At 41.2% G+C, this 23,596-nt stretch overlaps 1 long non-coding RNA gene across 1 annotated transcript; it reads left to right on the forward strand.

Annotated features, from left to right (window-relative positions):
* Nucleotides 1-17,636: 17,636 nt before the first annotated feature.
* On the forward strand, nt 17,637-22,259 carry LOC132657503 (uncharacterized). The gene is made up of 2 exons (XR_009595806.1): nt 17,637-17,706; nt 18,727-22,259. It is a non-coding gene; the product is annotated as an uncharacterized LOC132657503 (long non-coding RNA).
* Nucleotides 22,260-23,596: the final 1,337 nt, after the last annotated feature.

Below are 23,596 nucleotides of genomic sequence, written 5' to 3' on the forward strand. Positions count from 1 at the left end.
ACCGGTATATAGATTTGAGAGCACAATGTCCTCACTGGCTCCCACTTTCACGGTGGTTAATAAACATCTCTATAAAATATAAAAAATATTTCACTCCCAAATATAAAGTTCCTTAGATACTAGAGAAAGTGACATCATTTTGTTTTCCACCTTCTCCACGTTCTAAGAACTAAATAAAGATCAGGAAAAGTCTTCTGTGGTAGACAGAATAATGGTCTCCCAAAGATGGCCTAATCCCTGGCACCTTTGAATATTTTACCTGATGCGGAAAAGGGGACTTTGCAGATGCAATCAAGTTAGGAAGTTGAGATGGGAAGCAAATACTGTATTACCCAGGCAAACCTAATCTAATCACCTTGTTGTTTCTGTTTTTTAATTAAAAAAAGAAAGCAAAGGAATCTTTATTTAAGCCAACATCTGTCATAGAGAGTTAAGTAAATCAGAAAGAGAAAAACAAATTTTGTGTATTAACTCATATGAAAGTGAAAGCCACTCAGTCATGTCCAACTCTTTTTGACCCCATGGACTGCAGCCTCTGTCTATGGAATTCAGGCAAGAATACTGGAGTTGGTTGCCATTCCCTTCTCCAGCATATCTTTTCAACTCAGGGATTGAACCCAGGCCTCCCACATTGCAGGCAGATTCTTTATCCTCTGAGCCATCAGGGAAGGCCCTATGTAGAATCTAAAAAGATGTTAGAAATGAACCTATTTTCAGGGTAGCAATAGAGACACATAAAGAACAGACTTGTGGACACAGGGAGAAGGGGAGGGTGGGATGAATTGGGAGATTAGGATTGACATGTATATGCTATCGTGTGTAAACAAATAGCTAGCAGAAAGCTGCCGTAAAACACAGGGAGCTCAGTTTGGTGCTCTGTTGTTAGGGGTGGGATGCGGGGGCAGAGGGAGATCCAAGAAGGAGGGGATATATGTGCACATACAGTCGATTCACTTTGTTGTGCATCAGAAACTAACACAACACTGTAAAGCAATTATCCTCCAGTAAAACAAAATTCTGAAGGAGATGGGCATACCAGACCACCTGACCTGCCTCTTGACCTGTATGCAGGTCAGGAAGCAACAGTTAGAACTGGACATGGACCAACAGACTGGTTTCAGATCAGGAAAGGAGTACGTCAAGGCTGTATATTGTCACCCTGCTTATTTAACTTCTATGCAGAGTACATCATGAGAAATGCTGAGCTGGTTGAAGCACAAGCTGGACTCAAGATTGACAGGAAAAATACCAATAACCTGAGATATGCAGATGACACCACCCTTATGGCAGAAAGTGAAGAAGAACTGAAGAGCCTCTTGATGAAAGTGAAAGAGGACAGTGAAAAAGTTGGCTTAAAACATTCAGAAATTGAAGATCATGGCATCTGGTCCCGTCACTTCATGGCAAATAGATGGGGAAATAGTGGAAACAGTGGCTGACTTTATTTTTCTGGGCTCCAAAATCACTGAAGATGGTGACTGCAGCCATGAAATTAAAAGACGCTTACTCCTTGGAAGGAAAGTTATGACCAACTTAGACAGCGTATTCAAAAGCAGAGACATTACTTTGCCAACAAAGGTCCATCTAGTCAAGGCTATGGTTTTCCAGAGGTCATGTATGGATGTGAGAGTTGGACTGTGAAGAAAGCTGAGGGCCAAAGAATTGTTGCTTTTGAACTGTGGTGTTGGAGAAGACTCTTGAGAGTCCCTTGGACTGCAAGGAGATCCAACCAGTCCATTCTGAAGGAGATCAGCCCTGGGCGTTCATTGGAAGGAGTGATGTTGAAGCTGAAACTCCAATACTTTGGCCACCTGATGTGAAGAGCTGACTCATTTGAAAAGACCCCAATGCTGGGAAAGATTGAGAACAGGAGGAGAAGGGGGCGACAGAGGATGAGAAGGTTGGATGGCATCACCAACTCGATGGATGTGAGTTTGGGTGGACTCTGGGGGTTGGTGATGGACAGGGATGCCTTGGCGTGCTGTGGTTCATGGGATCACAAAGAGTCAGACACGACTGAGCGACTGAACTTAACTGAAAAGAAAATCACATTGGTTCTTGAAAGTAGAGAATCTTTCTCATCTGTGATCAGGGAGAGCTGAGACTATTGAAGAAGAGTCAGAAAGACGTGACATCACTGGCTTTGAAGATGGAGAAAAGGGGGCCATGAGCCAAAGACTGGCCTCCAGAAACTTGAAAAGGAAAAAGATAAAATAGAAAAACCAGATCCTCCACCAGAGTCTCCAGAAAGAAGGGTAGCCCTATCTACACCTTGATTTCAGTTGGGACACCCACCTTGGGTTTCTAATCTAAGAATTTTAAGATAAGAAATTTGTTGTAAGCCACCAACTTTGTACCAATTTGTGATAGCAGCAGTAGAAAATTTTAGCACATGCTACAAAGAAGAAATAGCATTTTTTATCATCAGTATATATTAAGATTATTATTTATTAAGACTATTGAATGATATGGTGTTCCTCACTTGCTCAGTGGTAGAGAATCCTTTTGCCAATGCAGGAGACAAGGAGACTTGGCTTCAATCCCTGGATCAGGAAAATTTCCCTGGAGGAGGAAATGGCAACAAACGCCAGTATTCTCGCCTGAAAAATCCCATGAACAGAGGAGCCTGGTGGGCCACAGTCAATGGGATCACAAAGAGGCGAACATGGCTGAGCACATATACAGACACGTTGAATGATCTATGCCTTATCTGAACTTGGTCTCCTGAAATATCAAGTGAAATGATGTTAATTCTGACCTAATGGAAGTACTGTGAGGACTCAAGGAAGAAGTGTGTCATGTCCGGGGATGTGTTGGTCAGACATTAACTGATAATGGGAGTTTCTTGGCCTGGTCGCTGGACGTACAAAGCTTAAAAAACTTAATATCAAAGACTGTCCTGCCTGTTGGGAGAGTGAACTACCACCGACAATGTTCTGAGAGGCAGAAATTGTAGTCGTGGGTAATTTCAAGGAGGAGTTAGTCATTGAGCAGGCTTTGAATGAAGATTGGAGCTTGATCAGAAGTGGGGAAGGTACAACTGCAGGAATTTGGTCCCTTTGAAGAAACCCATATCAAGAAGTGGGGAACACTTTTGGGTAATCATAAAAGACCCTAACTGATTGAAAGTGATAGATGCAGAGGGTATGAAACATCTGCCTTCATTTCTGTGGTTTCTCAGCTTTGTAATACTTCTGACCATTCTGTTATTACTAAAACACTCGTTCACTTCCCTGACAGAGTTCATTTTTAGTTTCCTCCCAGTCTTTTTTTGCAGGTTTCTCTTTCTTAACTTAGCTCTTAAATGCTGACATCACTTAAGCTGTCTTTGGCCTTTTTTTTTTTTTACTTCTTTGTACTCTTCACAGGGATCTCACACATTCTCAACATTTAAATGCAGCAGTTGGATCACGTCTCTCTTTCTGTAGCTAGAGATCAGAGCTTACCCAAACATCTTGTCTGTGTTGATGATTGACCACTGAATGGGTCTGCCTCAGTGTTTCCTGTGGTCTTCAGATATAATCTATCCCTGATTCTACTTCCTTCGATCTGCTACTCTGTTTTTCTTACCTCCTGTGGAAGTGTGGATATTGGTGTCATTCATGAACTTGGAGTTGATCTCAGTTCTCTTTCTTCTATGCATCCATTCTAGTCACTGCTCAGGTTCTGTTGGTTCTATTTTTCTTCACTTTTCCTACCTAGACCTTCCCTCCAAATTCATTGCTACTTTCTTAATTCAGGACTTAACCTTTTCTCCCATAGTCCACTGGGCTCCTAACAACTTTAACTCTGCTGTCAGTCTTGTTTCTTTCAATTATCCTCCACCCTACAATCATGCTGGTCTTTCAAAAAGAAAATCCAAATCTATGTCTTCCTTTTTCAGATCTTTTCCTGGCTCCCTGATACCTAAGTATATAGATCTTATTGTGGTATATACCACCCTATATAATCTAGCCTGCCCTAACTCTAATCCTGTCTCTCACCACCTTATACTCAAATACTTTTAAAGGACAGGTCACTTCAAGTCTCAGACCCTCATCTGCGTGGAATGTAGTCTGTCTTCTCTCTCAGAAACACCTATCCTTTAGACACTTAAGTCAAATCCCTTCTCCTCTATAAAGCCTTCCATGGCCACCTACTGTAAGTATAGTTGGGCACTATCTTCTTTGGGTTTTTCCATTTGAATCTTCTATACATTTCTATAAAGATTTTGCAATGTTTGTACTGCACTTGATGATTTGCATGCTGTCTTGTCCATTTGTGCTGCTATAACAAAAATACCAGAGACTAGATGGCTTAAACCAACAAACATTTATTTCTTATCATTCTGGAGGTTGAGAAGTCCAAGATCAAGACATCAGCAGATATAGTATCTAGTGAGGATCAATTTCCTGCCTCATAGATGTCTGTCTTCTGCTATAACCTCACATAATGGAAGGGATGAATGATCTCTCTGGGGTCTCTATTACAAGGGCACTAATACCTTTCATTTGAGTTCTGCTCTCATGATCCAATCACCTTCCAAAAGCCCCCTTGGTGGTTAGGATTTGTACAGGATATAAGCATTCATCATTACATATATCCTTCTTCTCCCAGTTCTCTGTAAGTCCTTGGGTGCAGAGACTCAGTCTTCCTCATTTTTTAGAACTTCAGTGGATTATTCAACATGGCATAGGGTTTAGGCATCTATCAGTAAGAAAGAGGGTGGGGAGTGAAAGGAAGAGGGAATGAAAAGATAGATGCAAAGTAGGAAGGCAGGGTTTGTCTGACAGCATTTGTGTGAACATGAGTTTGAACAAACACCAAGAGATGGTGAAAGACGGGCAAGCGTGGCATGCTGCAGCCCACAGGGTCACAAAGTCAGACGCAACTTAGCGACTGAACATTATTGAAGTGACAATGAGATGGGAAGCAGGGAGACTGTAAGAAAGTCTTACAAGTGGGGATACAGGGATGACCAGAGTCCTGGCAAGGGAAGTGAACAGACAGCATAAGACATGCAGGAGACGGCAATGAAAGGCCAGAACTGGGGACACAGGGTGTCCTGTGAAAATTCGCTCTCAGTCCCTAAGCCCCTGAGTGGTGGTCTTTAAGCCGAGAAGGGCTCTGTCTAAAAATGATACTATGAACTCAGATTCCAACATTCCAATGTGTTCTTCCCACTAGAACAACACATGGATTCTTTAAACCATCAAAAGGTAATTTAAAACAGCAGGACCCAGGCATTATTGTTCAGTGAGTCACAGTGCCTTTTATTAAAATAAGTTTTTCACACATCTGGTCAATGTTTAGACACAATGCCTTCTGCATTTAGTTTTCTCTAGGACTGAGATAACAGCTTGGGTATAGATTTGGGTAGCCCTTTGGATTTATTTATTCCTGGAAAATCAACCAAATCACATTGTCAAAAGAACACAGAGAGCAATGCTTTCTGCTTCATTTATTAAATGAGGGCACCCCCCCCATCCCAGGCCACAGCTTCGGGGTGCACTCAACAGCTTAATCCTGAGAGACAACCCTGCCACTGTGGGTTACTATCCGCCTGGAAGACCACACAACCCAGGCCCTGCTCTGGGGCTATGCATTTACCTGCCAAACAATGGTGGACTGGATGTCTTCCCTGCTCTGAGGCCTCTTCCTATCTGTTAATCTTCCCTGAATACCTCCTCTCCCATAAGGAAGATGTGTCTTCAGAGAAAAGCTAATTTTGCATTAGGCACTAAAGCACTGCTGCATTGTAACTGAAATATCACATAATTCTGCAAAGAACCATTGATGAATGATTTTGAGTCTGACACCTCATGCGAAGAGTTGACTCATTGGAAAAGACTCTGATGCTGGGAGGGATTGGGGGCAGGAGGAGAAGGGGGTGATAGAGGATGAGATGGCTGGATGGCATCACCGACTTGATGGACATGAGTTTGGGTGAACTCCAGGAGTTGGTGATGGACAGGGAAGCCTGGTGTGCTGCAGTCCATGGGGTCACAAAGAGTTCGACACAACCAAATAAGTGAATAGCAACAATGTAGGAGTGATTCATTTATGTAGTTTCACGGAGTGAATAAAACATTAATACATCCATGGTAGGTGCTTAATACCTCTTTGTGAACTGAATGAATGAATGGAGTAACCTTTCTTTTAGACACTGGAGGTACTTTGTCATGCATTTTTAAAGATTTTTCACTCGATCGAGAAGCACTTATTGAGGGTCTTCTATATGCCATGGGATGTCACACCTTACAAAGCAGGCAAAGGTTCAGCTCACAGCTTGCAGTCTATATGCAGCAGTTTTAGCTGTCTTCTAGTCCTGGTGCTTCTCTTAGCAAATGAGGACATTGAGATCCAGAGAGGACAAGGACTTTCGGCGAGGTGGTCACTTGTGGACATGCTGTCATAGGATCCATGTGTCAAAACTCAATTTGGTTGGTTGACACCCTCTTGTTTCAATGTCTTTCTTGGTATGGGAGGCAATATGACCCAACAGGAAGAGCTTGGCTCTGGGTTTAGATGAAATCCAGCTCCAGCCATCGGGCAATGTACTTCAACTGTCTTGGCTCCAGTTCTTCTCTATGATGCAATTTTAGCTTATGCTTCATATGCTAATATGAAGTCCTCCTCTCTGTGCTGAAGAGGTTGCAGAATGAGACACACATGTCCCACATTGTGTCTTGTTTTGTTTTAATTAAACTAGTTGCAGATGTTTAATAATTTACATAAAACCTAGATGTCTGGCTTCTTTCGACAAGTCAGTCTGGCAACCACACTTGGCGGGAGTGGACAGCTACCCCCTGTGATGGGGCTCGAGTCTTGCAATGTTGCACAGTCTTCACCCTTCTGCATTCATCTTATTCCTGGTCTGTTTCACTCAATGACTCACTTGCCTGACTTTGATCTGCACCTAAGTTTTCGGTGCCTACCATATGGATCCTGCATGAGGAAATGGCGACCCACTTCAGTATCTTTGCCTGGAAAATCCTATGGACAGAGGAGTCTAGTGGACTACAGTCCAGGGGGTTGCAAAGAGTTGGACATGACTGAAGCGACTGAGCACACGATATGGATGAGGTTTTTATAGGGGAATGTTATTATAAACAATTAAGGTGCTTTCCACCCTAGTTAATTTTCACTAGACTATTTGCTTCTTTTGCGGAGACACAGAGTTGTGTTTTCTCAAAACATGAATCTTTTTCACCGCATAAGAGATTTAGGGGGAGAGGGATGGCAAGATGACAATGTACTAATTCAGATACAGGAGCACGGTTGTTGCCACTACCCTAATTACCTCTATTCTGCTGCTGCTGCTGCTGCTGCTGCTGCTGCTGCTGCTGCTAAGTCACTTCAGTCTTGTCCAACTCTGTGCGACCCCATAGACGGCTAGCACCTATGCGAAAAGAAGAGGTAGAGGGGTCTTCCCTAGTGGGACACTGATTAAGACTCGACGCTTCTGAGGCAGGGGGTGCAGGTTCAATAACTTGTTGGGGAACCGAGAGCTCACGTGCCTTGGAGACAGCCAAAAAGAAATAAATAAAATAGCCTATTCCCAAGCTCTCTTTAACAAACAAACAAAAACAACAACAACAACAGAGAGAGAGAGAGCTGAATAAGGTACCAACCTGAAGAACCACGGGCTACTGAGAAGTGATGGTCTGCTTAGGGTCCCCTGAAGAATGGCAATTTGGCGGATCATCTTATCTCCTTCCTCCCAGAGTTAACATGAGTCTTATTTATAACTTTGCTCTCAGAGCTCCTTCATGTTAAATCACAGCAACTGAGAAACCTTCAGAACTGGAAGTAGGAAGTAACTTTTGAGACATCTGGACTAGAAAGCTGCATTCTGCCACTTGCAAGAACCTTGGACTGGAGATCAGAAATCTGGAGTCCTTTTCCTGGCTCTTGACCTGTCACTGATGGGTTGCATCTCCATTCTGAGTCTTGTGTCTGAGTTAGGGAGTTTTCATCAAATCTTAGCAGGGGCTGTTCTGAGTATCCTGTGAGATGACTGATACAGATGAAGATACAGATACATATATAGATATAACCTAGATAGCATGAAGGAGAATTTAGATGCTTCACTTCAATAGATTCGTAATCCATGAGGATCCATGCGGATGGGTCCAAGGCCTTCAGGTGAGGAAGAATGCACTAAGATTTCTCACTGCAACAACTTCAGAGAAGGCAGGTCTATGGGCAGAATTGTGTTAATCAGAGTTTCCAGGTAGTATGATGGGGCATGTGGGTTATTAAGTAGTCAGTGAGAAGTTGAAAGATGGCTTTGGAATGCAAACTCTACCCCACCCCACTCAGGACATGCCTTGGAAGAAGCTTGCCTCAAAATAGAAGGAAGTACAGCAGTTTCAGAATTTGACCAGGTAAAAGGTGAATGTTAATAACTAAGAAATAATTTTTTTTTAAATTAATGAATCTATTCTCTATGTCTGTTTCTCCATTGTTGTCCTGTAAGTAAATTCTTCAGTACCATTTTTCTAGATTCCATATAAATGTGTTAGGATGTGGTACTTATCTTTCTCTTTCTGACCCACTTCACTCTGTATAATAGGTTCTAGGTTCATCCACCTCATTAGAACTGGCAAGGGAGGGGAGGAAAGAGTAACATAGAAACTTACATTACCATATGTAAAGTAGATAGCCAACAGGAATTTGCTGTGTGGCTCAGGAAACGCAAACAGTGGCTCTGTATCAACCTAGAGGGGTGGGAGGGATGGGAAGGGAAATGGGAGGAAGCTTCAAAAGGAAGGGGATTTATGTATACCTAAGGCTGATTCATGTTGAGGTTTGACAGAAAACAGCAAAATTCTGTAAAGCAATTATCCTTCAATAAAAAATAAGTTAATAAAAAAAATCCATTAGGTGAATCCTTAGAAGAGAGTCAGAGGACAAAGGGACTGGAAGCTACCCATACGAGGAACATACAAACAGTGATATACAGCATGAAAAATACAAAGACAGAGGAAGAACAAGAGGTAAAGACAACTCAAAGTGGTCTTTAAATATGGCTCAAGTCGTATGAAAAAGGGATTTGACCAGCAACAAGTGGAAATTTAAGATCAATGGCAGAAGTTACAAGTCTACTGATTCTCATTCGTTTATTTGTTGATCCAAAATAGCAATGACACGAACTCAAGCTCGGAGCTACATATTTGTATCAAATCCTTACTTTGTCATCAACTAGCGGTGCAACCTTAGGCAATTTATTTAGACTCTCTGAGTCATATTTTTTTATTCTGCAAAAATAGACATAAAAAGAAAACTTATCATAGAAGGCTGTTTTGAGGATTAAATGAGGCAAAGCAGAGAAAATGACTAATATAAGATCTTGCATATACTGAGCACTTAATAACATAACAACATAATAATAATTATTAATATTATTATTATTATTCAACAAGTCATTGCTATATGATAGATTCTGTACTAGGTGCTGTGTTTACAAAGGTAGAATTAAGCACTGAAAGAGACACGTGCACCTCAGTGTTCATCACAGCACTGTTTACAATAGCAAGGACACGGAAGCAACCAAGATGTCCATCAGCAGATGAATGGATAAGAAAGCTGTGGTATATATACACAATGGAGTATTTCTCAGCCATTAAAAGAATGCATTTGAATTAGTTCTAATGAGGTAGATGAAACTGGAGTCTATTATACAGAGTGAAGTCAGAAAGAAAAACACCAATACAGTATATTAATGCATGTATATGGAATTTAGAAGGATGGTAGCGATGACTCTATATGTGAGACAGCGAAAGAGACACAGATGTACAGAACAGTCTTTTGGACTCTGTGGGAGAAGCCGAGCTTGGGATGATCTGAGAGAATAGCATTGAAACATGTATATTACCATATGCGAAACAGATCACCAGTCCAGGTTTGATGCATGAGGCAGGACGCTCAGGGCCAGTGCACTGGGATGACCCTGAGGGATGGGATGGTGAGGAAGGTGGGAAGGTGGTTCAGAATGGGGAACACATGTACACCCATGGTTGATTCATGTCAATGTACGGCAAAAAACACTACAATATTGTAAAGTAATTAGTCTCCAATTAATATAAATAAAATTTTTAAAAATCAGGCACAATCACTCCCCAAGGACTTTCCAATCTAGATGGAGATCAATATTTGTTAGAATAGTCCTGAGAGAGAAATTTACATCTATAAAGGGACCAGTTCCCCATTAGCAGCTGTTGTTACACAATAGCTGATCAACTATTTGGGAAAATGGATCAGAAGGGACTCAAGCTTCAGAAGCTCCTTGAATCAGATAGTCTTTTAAGGCCCTCCATAACCCCAAGAATCCCTGATTCTAAATTTCTTCCTGGAGACAATATTGAATGCCTATGTCTTAATCCAGAGCCTGCTGATAGGGTGGGGCAATAGAGGGCAGCTGCAGTCCTTGAGGAAAAGTCCAATGTCAAACCTGACCATGCCACAGTCACTGTGTTTTATCCTGCACTTGGGTCCCATGCCTCAAGGCAGTGACCTCCCTGTCAAGCAGGACCCACCATGAATTATTTCCCTGGTGAGTACTCAAAGGTTCTATAAGAGACTCTTAATAGCCTTGACCTTGTCTACAATATTTTATGCCTGCCATTCATTGAAGTTTGTTTACTCTGAAATTATGGGGAGAGTGACATTGTGCTTGGAACAAGATTTGATGGATATGTTCCCTGAACCCTCACCCAACAAAAGCTCACTTAGGAAAGAAAGTCTAAATTTAGGGATGTGTGTTCAATTATGGGTTGTGGCCTGGCTTATAGTTTTGCCTCTTATCTGTGACCCATTCTTGGGAGCTGTGACCAACAGCATAGCAATAATTTCAGGCCCAAAAGAGAACTGTGAAAAGAAGATACCTTTAGTTCATCAACTTGGAAATGCCCTCAATATGAAACCAACATGTATCCTCAAATTACACAGGAAAGAACAGCCCTCTTTCTTTTTGTTAGATGTCTAAACATTTGGAAATACTTGAATGAAAATGAAAAGTATATGGAGTATTTTTAATTAATTTGTAATAAATTTAACAAATTTAACCCAATTTATAATAAATGTAATTTACTTAATTTCACATTTAATATCCACAAAAGATTCCATGTTGTAACTAAGTGTTGGTATGCATGGATACACAAATGCCATCGACAAATTCCATAACCTATACGGACTGAACCAAATAATTTAGCATTTGTTTCAATACTACCCTTCAGTGTTTATCATGCTGTTAGTTTTGACTCCTGAAAATATGAAACATTATCTTAAAGGTTGGAAGGTATTTTCTCATTCCTTGAACCTCATTTCATTCTTATTACAGTAATAGCTGACAATTATTGAACACTTTTTATGTGCCAGACATTGGGCAAAGAGCTTTACATATATTCATTTATTTAACTGAATCCTTACAAGTTATGAAATAGTTATTAACACATCTATTTTAATATATCTATTTTACAAAGGAAGAAACTTAAGTTCATAAAATCTAAGTAACCTTGGCCAATGTAAGACTGCTAGTAAATTGCACAGCTGGAGAAACCAAACCCAGATCTGTGGGATTCATAGTTCATCCATCTACTTTGTTATGGTGTCTCCAGCTCATGCTGAATGCAAAGTAAGCGTTCTATAAGTAATTGAATGATGATTATCTAGGCAGTTTTATTGCAAGAAAGCCGACTGTGGCCTGCTCCACTGAATACTGATTATTTGTTGACCAGGTTACAATGGATAAAAGGAACTTTTGTAATTTTATTTCTTGAAAGTCTGGGCTTTAGATAGAAAAAAAATTATCCTTTCCTCATTTAGGAAAGGTTATGAGTTGACTAAAGTAAAAACTATGTTTACAAAAATAAAAAGCTCCATGCAGTATTGGTTTAGAAAGGTGGAGATTCAAATATGTTGGAATGTGTCTTGGAATGGGGTGGGGTGAGTGATAACAGTAGGAAGATATATTTGCAGAATATTCTCTTTAAGTTAATATGGATTCTATCATCTATTCTATGTCTCATTTTTCCCAGGACAAGAAACCAAAATTGGACCACAGATTGTTCTATTCTTCCTTGAACTTTAGGGGAAGATTGCAAGTATATATTGAATATAGTTTAGTTGGGACCTTCAAAATAGGGCCAAGTTCATGATACTGACTCTCTAAGTACATTGCCTTATCTCCCCCTCATACTGACTTAACAGAAGAGAAACATTTCTTTTAGCTTTATATTTTGGATTCATTTAATTGAGTAGATTTCAAATCTTGCAAGCAGTCATTTAAAAAAATTTGAAATTCGTTTTAGAGAGATCTTACCACTTAAAAAGAATCTGGGGTGGAGGGAGAGAGGAGGCAGGGAAATTCCAAAGCATTGTCTTTGGTTTTGAGGTTTTTCAGAGTTTTGGGTGCTGGTATCTGGTCCATTTTCCAGGGTGGGGTGTTTCCTGCATGATAACCTTTTTTGGGCAATAGCCATATCTAGCATGGTGTTGTAAATCTCTAGAGTGAGAGGCAGGCTATGGGCTCCTCATTTAAAACAATAATAATTATAGGAGGATACAGGAGAAAGAGTTTTTCTTAGGCAAGATATGGAAGCAACCTAAATGACCATCAGCAGAGGAATGGATAAAGAAGATGTGGTACATATATACAATGGAATACTACTCAGCCTTAAAAAGGAAGGAAATAATATCATTTGCAGCAACATGGATGGACCTAGAGATGATCTTAATAAGTGAAGTAAGTCAGACAAAGAAAGGCAAATATCGTATGATATCACTTGTATGTGGAATTCTAAAAAAAATGTACACAAATGAACTCACTTATAAAACAAATAGATTCAGAGACACAGAAAACAAACTTACGGCTACCAAAGGGGAAAAGGGAGGAGAGTGGGACAAATTTTTAAAAATAAAAAATTACATTTTAAACAGCATGAAGTTGAGACATGCCTTTTTATCTGGTCTGACATTCTCTGCCTTATCATTGTAGTGTTTGTCATTTGCATTCAATATGATGTGGTTGGGTTTAAGTCATGTTTGAAGTTAAAAGTGAAGCTTAATGACAGACCATCTTTAACTTCAGCATGGATGAAGGTATGTTTATAGGCCCACATTTTGTTAAAAGTTGGAAATAAGAATTCTTCAGTTTGTCACACACGCAAAAAATCTACCTACCTATCTTCCTATATTCGCCTTTATAAAGTACTAATCTCTGTTGTTGTTTAGTTGATGAGTTGTGTTCAACTCTGGCAACTCCGTGGACTATAGCCCACCAGGCTCCTCTGTTCATGGGATTTCCCAGGCAAGAATACAGCAAGGGGTTGCCATTTCCTTCTCCAGGGGATCTTCCTGACCCAGGGATCAAACCTATATCTCCTGCACTGCAAGCAGATTCTTTACCACTGAGCCACCAGGGAAGACCAACTAACCTAGAACTGCAATATTTAACAAGAGAGACCATAAATTAAACTTATATTCTACTGTAAAGGTGGAGGCCTACTTTAAACAAGAAATATCTTAATTGGAAAGTTCTCAACTTTTATAGACAGTACTATATGCTGTGCATATATAAATTTTGCTTAATAATTATCTGCTAAATTGCAAAAACAAATTGGAAAAAGTTAAATTTTTTAAAAGCTCAAATTAAAGGAAATGAAAAGAGAGTGAGGAGAGGATAACAAAACAACTGGTATCACCTGTCCCCTGAGGCAGGAGTAAAAGGTGCCTAGGGAACATAGCTTGTGGGGAACTTGGAACTCTCAATGGATTTATCACGTTCTGGGCATGTGAAATGATGGTCTGGATTTAACCTTCCAGTGTCAGAGCTATAAGATGTTCTAACATTTTTCCTGTCAATGATAAAATACCTAAGAAGGTCTCAACAACACAATACAGTAGAACCTGGAGATTTTATATATAACCTTCACAGTCTGAACCAAAACAGACTGTCCCCAAACAGATACATAACATGTAGAAGATATTTTGCTGAGGAAAGTCTTTTACCTGAATTATTTTGGATTATTAGGTTAAAAAATCTTGTTTGAATTTTTATTGAAATATGGTTGATTTATAATGTTAATTTCTGCTGTACAGCAAAGTGATTCAGTTACATATGCACATATACATACACACACACATATATATACATGGGGTTCCCAGGTGACTCGGTGGTAAAGAATCTGCCTGCCAATGAAGGAGACACAGGTTCAATCCCTTGGTCGGGAAGATCTGCTGGAGAAGGGAATAGCAACCCACTCCAGTATTGGGAAATCCCATGGACAGAGGAGCCTGGCAGGCTGCAGTCCATGGGGTAACAAAGGAGTCAGACATGACTTAATGACAAAACAACAACCAACAAAACATATATGCATATGTGTGTGTCTGTGTAATATATATATATGGGCTTTCGCAGTAGGCAGGGCTTTGACCATCCTTTCCAAATCCACCCAAGAACCCACAGTTTGAATCACAGCATGAGGAACACAAGTACCATGCATTAAAGCCAAAAGTTTATTTTCCCAAAATCAAGACCAAGAATGTTCTCTTTACGCAGGGGAAGCATAGCAAAAACATTGTATCCTCAATGAAGGAAAGGAGACTTGGTCTGGATGTAGAGGAGCTTTCGATCCAACACTAGGATCTTTCTTGGTATCAGTTCTATGGACTATCAGCAGAGTCCAAGGAACACACTATTTAGCACTCTTCCTTAGAAGTCTGTAAAACTCGCATGGATGGGCTTTATGGCAGAGGACAAAAGTCATGGGGTCAGAGAAACCTGAGCCCCTCTAGGTGGCCTCGGGCAAATGACCCCTCTATGCCACAGGTTCCCACATAAAATAGAGACCATTATACCTATTTTTCAGGCTTTTTGTGAGGTTTAGAAACAATACCTTGTACATAGTGGGAACTAAATAAATGGGAAAGGATATAGTTTTATTTTCTAGATGACAGAGGTAATTTATTGTCTGGGACCAGAACACTAGCTAAGCAATCTCCAGGCCTCTGCTTCAGGCCCAAGACTTCTAGTCCTCCTTCTCTTCGAAACACCGCGAACTCTGAAGCATCCTGGCCATAGAGGTCATGTTTATTTTCAGCAATGCCTCCTTTACTCCCCACTGGCCCAACACTCCTCTTAGTCACCCTCCCTGCCATCATGAGCTTGTCTGAATCTCCCTAGACACTTCATTTTAGCTGTTTGCCTTTCTACCCCACTGAGTCCCGTTTTCTCTGAACAATTATTCACCTAAGTAGGTGACAAAGGGCTGATTTGTTTAATTCATCTGTGCCAATGTTCTAATCAGTGGTCATAGGTAACTTGCCCAGATAGATGAACTTCAGGTGTGTGTGTGTGCTCAGTTGCTCAGGCATGTCTGATTCTTTGAGACTCCATGGACTGGAGCCTGCCAGTCCATGGAATTCTCAGGGAAGAATATTGGAGTGGGTTGCCATTTCCTCCTCCAAGCAATCTTCCTGACCCAGGGATTAAACCCATAGCGCTTGAGTCTCCTGCATTGGCAGGTGGATTCTTTACCACTGTGCCACCTGAGAACTTGAGGTAAAGGAACTCTAGTAAATGAACATACTAGATAGCCTTTTGTGTGTGTGTGTGTGTGTGAAGTTCAGTGGCAAAGAGATCTTTACTCCGGAAGAGTAAAGATGAAGAGGTACTGTGAGATACTTGGCCATACTCAAGCAGGACACAACTAGGCTGCTTTCTGTTGTATCTCCAGAGAGATCAACCTGGACAAGATCCCTGTGGTTCACCAGGGGCGCTGAGTATCGGGGCTGAGTGCTGCGAGTCCACCCCATAGCTGAGCCAGATGGAAAGAACCGGAATCTTATTCATTCTGAAACCATTCCCTTAGTTGTAGGGATCCAGACTTTTGGAATAGCATGGTTTAGAGACACTTTCGTAATCATCTAAACTCATGACTTGATGATTTCTGAAGCTGAAGCTCAGAGAAGGAAGAGTTGATTTGTTTGATGTCAGAGCTGGTGAAGGCTGAGCTGCATCTGGAATCTAGATTCCCTAGCTCCTTATCCAAAGCCCTCTATCTGCACCAATTTACATGTATAAACCTTGGCACATCTTATCTGTTCTAGAAGGAGGGGCCCTGGTGGTGGAGGATCAGAACTAATCTCTAAACCCTATTTTACCACCAAGCATCTGGGAAACTCAATGAATTGTCTCAGGTTCCATTTGCCCATCTGTAAACTGAGCAGAGTCTTCTCCACGTTGTCTGATGTCCCTGGCTATTATTCAGAATTGATGAGAGCATCTTGTCCACAAAAATCCTGGAAAAAAGCTTTGGTTGAAGAAGAAAGGAGTTTGGAAGTCAAACAGTCACTCACACATGTGTACACACACACACACACACACACACACACACACACACACGTTATTCCAATTTGTCACCATCCTCAGATTCAGAAGCCACTGATGCTGTTCTCCCTACTTTAAGTCTGGGGAGCACTGACCTTTACGCTAACACCAGAAAACAGAATGGTTTCCGATTGGAAATGACAACCTATGGGCTGCTGCATGACAAGCCCCTGGGGCAGGGAGCCTCTGTATCTTCTGCAATCTGCTGATGGGCTGCTGCCGCAGGCACCCCAGACCTCTGAACAGACACTGAAGAGGGTGCAAACAGAGAGAGAAAGGACAAGTTAGCCACTGAAACTCACGACCGTAATAAAACAAAGTGCTTAAAGGGGACAGACATCAATCTGGGAAAGGGAACAAGAGAGAAGGAGAGGGGAAGGGGGAAACAGAAAAAGACAGGAAGATGTGAAGGAGGATGAGAAGAAAGGGAGAAAAAGAGAATATGAGAATTTAGGGGACTGGAGTACACAGTTGAGACCCAAATGAATGACATGGATGATCAAGTTGAAGGACTTGCTAAAGCCCAGAGCAAATATTCAAACCACACCTGTAGTGATACAAAGATCTTGGGATAAAATTTCTTTGGGGTGAGACTGCACAAAGTCTGGGTTGGATCTGCTGTATGGGCTCCCCAAAACTCCAGTCACTGTGGCCAACTCCAAGGAGAGGAGGTTTAGGTCACATGATTTCCAGACTCTGATTCTGATGGTGGCTTTTAGCCTTTCCATCATCCTGAATTTCTCTCTCTTCTCTCCCCTGGGCAAGCAAGCTGCTGATGCTTTTGTATCAGCCATAAGGGCCGTGTTGGAAAGGGTGAGGGAATGTGCAAGAAAGCAGAAGATAATTCCCGGAAATCTCCTCCCAGAGGTTCCCAGGCAATATTTCTCTAAGAACTTTCTTCTCTAAGAACTCACTTGCATCAGCTTTGGTTGCCTGTTCACTGGCTCACGAGCCTTTCATCTGCAATTTCAATTGTTAAGTCTGTGAGACCCCCAGACAAACCTCCTATTTCCTCAAGGGAGCTGTCAGGGTCAGTGTGTGTGTTGTAAGCAGCCTCGCTCATTGCACGGACCTGGCATGGTCAGGAGCCAGCCTCATTCCAGGACCACGTGACACGGACAGGGTTACTCACTTGGTTGTCCTCCAGCAGGGGCAGCTGGGGACACCTCCCTAGAGTGACTACAGCATTTATCACTGGGATGACTCAGCCGGAGCCTCCCTCTCCCTGCAAAGGGAATCTGAGGCCAGGGCTGGGGGTGGGAGTGTCGATTAGACCCATCTATGGCTGCAAGAGCACAGAAACTGCCCCTCAACTGGGAAGCTTGAAGGACACGGTGAGTAACGCTCAGGTCAGTGGCTCAGAAACTCAGAATGAAACATGATTTTATTCTAGAAGCTTGGGCGACTGCTGGGGCTCAGTGTTCAAAACCCCAAGGAAGATCCTACTCAGCCACTAATGACAAAATTTTCATTACAGATTTGCATGCATTCCATCTCACTGATTTCACTCCCATCTTTATTTTGTTTTTGTCATTTCTAAGGTCTTTCAAATATTTATCCCTAATGAGAGTGACAACACAGTCTTATGGCATGTCCTGCCTGGTTTCCTGGTTAAGCACAGGCTCCATTTCTTTTGTCTGAGCAGGTGATGCTTTGTCTCTCAACATTATATCCAGTCCTGTTTCTTGATCTTTATGTCACTGATGAGTATGGTCTCACCTCCTCAATGTGCTCCTACACAGCACAAGCCTCCTCTTACGGTCCTAATTTCCCACAGCGTCTAGCACATCGATAAGCACAAGGCAGATACTTACTCAACTCTTATTGTGTGCTTGTTTACACTGTTGAAGACCCAGGGGGAAAGGAGTTTCACAGAATCACCAGCTACCAAATCCAAGATCTAAATTCACTTAGAAGGAGATTTTGATAGCAAAACTAAAGCCTTCATTTTGCATGCCATCTCTTATTCAATTTGCAAAACAACATCTGTAGTGTAATTGGTTAATTTCCATCTGTTGGTCTCCTTGTTAACTCTGAGATGTTCTCCTGATGTTATCATTATAATAGTTTCTGGAGGTTTACAATAAAAACAACTGTGGTTTGTATGGTGCTTAATCACAGGTATTTTACTTAGTGTGTCACATTCTATGGTTAACGCAAATGCACCTCGAATCCTTTGATGACAGGGCGCGTTTGGCTCAGGGCCAGATGCTGCTCTGAAATCCGTGGCATGTCTGTGGTGTGGTCTGACAGTCCTTTCAGCCACTTCCAGCTCCCCATCCTGTTTTCTCTCTCAGGCATTGCCCCTAATAAATGTTCTTGTTCACGCACCCTGTCTTCACATCTGTTCTCAGAGGATCCAGTCTCTCCAGCCTGGCTACCATAGTCCCTTCTCCAGGGCATCCTGGTCTCTCTCCATCAGAGCACTGACCCAACTGCATTGAACTGTCTCTCTCCCCATCAGACCTGAATCACTAACCATCGTGTAATAACATGGATGCTGGAAGCGCTAGAGGAAGTGACTCATTTCACTGGGAAGCTGAGGAGTGAGCAGTGGAAGTGCTGGTGGGGGTGGAATTCTTAATTGAGGTGTATTCAGCTGTGCCTTGAAGGATGGGCAGAATCCTCGAAAAGAGAATGCTGGCCGGCTTTGGACGCAGACAGGAGAGAATGAGAAAAATGATGGTGCTTCTGCACATGATGATTATGTTGGTGCTGCTGGACTGTAACTGCAGAGACAGAGCAGCTGGATTGGAAATGCTGTGCTCAATGGGTTTTATTTCATGCTCTATGTAATGGTGCTCGGGCAATTTACTTTTAAGTGAAGTAGAGTTGATTTACAATATGTTTAGTTTTGAATGTACAGCAAAGTGATTCAGTTATATGTACATATATGGATATATATTTTTTTCAGATGTTTTCCATTATAGGTTATTACAAGGTATTGAATATAGTTCCCTGTGTTAAATAGGTCCTTGTTTATCTCTTTTATATATAGTAGTGTGTATCTGTTAATCCCAAGCTCCTAATTTATCCCTCCCTGCTCCACTTTCCCCTTTGGTAACCATAAGTTTTTTCCCTATGCCTTTCAGTCTCTTTCCATTTTCTAAATGTTTGTATCTCTTTTTTAAGATTCCACATCTAAGTGATATCATATGATATTTGTCTTTCTCCATCAGACTTACTTCTTACACTATTTATAAGCACAGTGTTATCAAATACATGTTTCCTGTTATGAAACAAATCTCAGTGAATGGGGTATCTTGTAAAATCACTCTGACCCACATTGCCAATATAGACCCACTAGTTATATTAGCTATGTAAATTTTAATCGAAAAGTGGCACAGTTGGAAAGAATCCACCTTCTAATGAAGGAGATGCAAGAGACTCGGGTTTGATCCCTGGGCCAGGAAGATCCCCTGGAGGAGGAAATGTCAACCCAATCCAGTATTCTTGCCTGGAAAGTTTCCTGGACAGAGGAGCCTAGCAGAGTACAGTCCATGAGGTCTCAAGGAGGTGGACACGACTGAGTGTACTCACACAATTTAAATTTAAATCAAACTAAAAGTTCAGTCATAATAGACAGACGTGGCTAGTGGCTGCTCCATATGGAGCAACACAGTGGGGAGTTCAAACAGATATGAATGAGGAAGGCGACAAGAGTGGAGACCAGAGAGGTCGGCAGACAGTCACACAGCTGAGAGTAGATGAGCAAGGTTTGAAGCCTAAATTTTGTCAATCTTAACCCAGAGCTATTTCCACTGGATTTTTTTTTTTTCTTTTCCCAGCTTCCTACAACTGGTTAGCAAGAAACTCATTCATAGCCAGATCCTAGCCCTGTGGTGCTGGCAGTGAGATAGCTACAAAGATTCTAGGACCTATGAAAACTACCTAAGATAACTACAAAGATTCTAGGATCTTACCTAAGGTGAGATGACCAGGTTTGAATCCAGCTCTGCCATTTAGGAGTTATAGAGCTTGTGGAAATTAATCAGCTCTCTGGGCTCCAAGTTTTTCACTGATAAACAGAGATGATGAATTCATTGTCATCTCTTTCACAATGTTGAAAAAATCTACTTTCCAAAATCATATAACTATATGATTATATTTTACATAGATTACATTTTTCTTTATTCCTTTCCTTTTTATCGTTTTACTCTGTGCTGCACAGCATGTGGGATCTTAGTTCTCCAAGCAGGGATTGAACCTGTGCCCCCTGCATTGGAGGCACAGAGTCTTAACCACTAGACAGCCTTGGAATTCCCTCTTCTTCCGCAACTATAAAATAATACATGACTTCTGTAAATAACTTGCCCCCCAAAAGGTACTTTAAAAAGATTTCAAGAAAAAAAGTATTATTTAAAAAATAAAAGGCATTAAATTTCACAAGTGAGTCTAAATTTTAGAACAGTGGCCCTCAACCTTGGTTATATATTAGAATTTCTTGAGAATTAAAAAAAAAAAAAGCCTGCTGCTTTGCCTAGCTAGACAAATGAAACCAAGATTTTGCAGGGGTAAAACTCACAAACAGTTTTTGAAGCTCTCCACATGATTCCAATGTGCAAGCATATTTGGGAACTATGATTCTGAAAAGATAGCTCATCAAATTTTAAAAAATTACATGTACCACAAGTATGTAAAGAAAAGACACAGGTGGCAATCTATACATTTATGCTTAGAAAAGAGCAGTTTTCACAAATGACTAGCATATGTGCAAAATTATAGACAGATATCCACCATTGTCCAGGTCCAGATAAAGCTGTTTTGTAAGGAATTAGGAACCTACAGCAACTGGCTTAGGATGCTGCTTAGTTGGGGACCAGATGGGGATAGGGTGACCCCAAGTGTGTTCATTGGTGTTTGCTTTCCCTCTGATAAACACACACTTATAAAGCAGGGAAAGAGGTCAATTTTGCTATTTTATTTTATTTTATTTTGGTAAGGAAATGGGTAAAGTACCTACTTAATGTTTCTCTTCACCTCAAACCCACTCCCAAGAAGTGACCTCTGATATGTTGGATGTAATGTCTATGCTTAAGCAGATGACACAGAGCCACACATAACACAGGCACATACCCACATACAAACGCGCGTATAACACATGCATGGGCACTAGTGCACTTGGACTTTCACTGATAACTTTATCATAGCCATCCTACCATATCAGGACATCAGATTTATCTCATGTTTAATAAATGCTTAGTTTTATTGTTCCTGTGTATCATGGGCTATTTGGACAGTCCTCAAGAGATAGTGAGTTTTCCCTTGCTTTTTTCTATTTCAAAGAACACTATAATAAACTCACTTGCATGTTTAGTTTTTGAGCAAACACCATTGAAGGATAAATTCTTCGAAGTGTGACTGCTAGGTTAAAATAAACTGACATTGTTGGGACTTCCCTGGCGGTCCTGTGGTAAAGCCTCTAAACTTCCAATGCTGGGGTCACGGGTTTGGTCCCTGGTCAGGGAACTGAATTCTGCAAAGAGACTGCAATGGTCATAGCAAATACTCTCTTTCAACAACACAAGAGATGACTTTCACATGGACATCATCAAATAGTCAATACCAAAATCAAATTGATTTCATTCTTCGTAGTTGAAGATGGAGAAGCTCTATACAGTCAGCAAAAACAAGACCTGGAGCTGACTGTGGCTCAGCTCATCAACTTCTCATAGCAAAATTCAGGTTAAAACTAAAGAGAGCAGGGAAAACCACTAGGCCAGCCAGGTACGACTTAAATCAAATCCCCTATGAATATTCAGTGGAGGTAATGAATAGATTCAAGAGATTAGATCTAGGTAACAGCACGCCTGAAGAACTACGGACAGAGGTCCATAATATTGTCCAGGAGATGGTGAACAAAACCATCCCAAAGAAAAAGAGAAAAGAGAAGGCAAATTGGTTATCTGAGAAGGCTTTACAAATAGCTGAAGAAAGAAGAGAAGCAAAGAGCAAGGGAGAAATGGAAAGGTATACCCAACTAAATGCAAAGTTCCAAAGAACAGCATGGAGAGAAAAGAAGGCCTTCTTCAATGAACTATGCATAAAACTGGAAGAAAACAACAGATGGGAAAAGACTACAGATCTCTTCAGGAAAACTGGAGATATCAAGGGAACATTTTGCCCAAAGATGAGCACAGTAAAGGACAGAAATGGTAGAAACCTGTAGATGCTGAAGAGATCAAGGAGAGATAGAAAGAATACACAGAAGTACTGTACAGTAAAAGATCTTAATGAAACGATTACTACGATGGTGTGGTCAGTCACCCAGAGCCAGGCATTGTGTAGTGCAAAGTCAAATGGGACTTAAGAAGCACTGCTTTTAATAAAACTGGATGCGATGAAATCCAGTAGAGCTATTCAAAACTCTAAACAATGATGCCATCAAGGTGTTGCATTCAATATGTCAGCAAATCTGGAAGATCCAGGAGTGGCCACAGGACTGGAAAAGTCAGTCCTCATTCCAATTCCCAAGAAGGGTAGGACTAAAGAATGTGCTAACCGTCAAACAATTGTACTCATCTCCCATGCTAATAAGGTCATGCTTAAAATTTTGCTTGTTAGGTTTCAACATTATGCAAACCAAGAACTTCCAGATGTACAAGCTATGTTTAGAAAAAGAAGAGGAATCAGAGATTAAAATGCCGACATTCGCTGGATCATAGAGAAACCAAGGGAATTCCAGAAAAACATCTACCTCTGTTTCATCAACTACATGAAACCTTTGACTATGTGGATATAACAAACTGTGGAAAGTTCTCAAAGATCGAAATACCAGACCATCTTGCCTGTCTTCTGAGAAACTTGTTGCGATCAAGAAGCAATGGTCAGAATACTGTATGGAACAATTGGTTGGTTCAAGACTGAGGAAGGAATACAACAAGACTGTCTGCTGTCACTCTGTCTGTTTAACCTGTATGCTGAGCACATCATGAGAAATGCCAGGCTGGATGAGATACAAGCTGGAATCAAGATAGGCGGGAGAAATACCAACCTCATATTTGCAGATGATACCACTCTAATGGCAGAAAGCAAGGAGGAACTAAAGAGCCTCTTGATGAGGGTGAAGGAGGAGAGTGAAAGAGACAGCTTTAAACTCAGTATTTAAAAAACTAAGATCATGGCATCTGGCCCCATTGCTTCATGGGAAATAGAAGGGAAAAAGGTGGAAGTAGTGACAGATTTCCTCTTCTTGGGCTCCAAAATCACTGCAGATGGTGACTG

Source organism: Ovis aries, chromosome 12 (genome assembly GCF_016772045.2).
Source record: "Ovis aries strain OAR_USU_Benz2616 breed Rambouillet chromosome 12, ARS-UI_Ramb_v3.0, whole genome shotgun sequence".
NCBI lineage: Eukaryota > Metazoa > Chordata > Mammalia > Artiodactyla > Bovidae > Ovis > Ovis aries.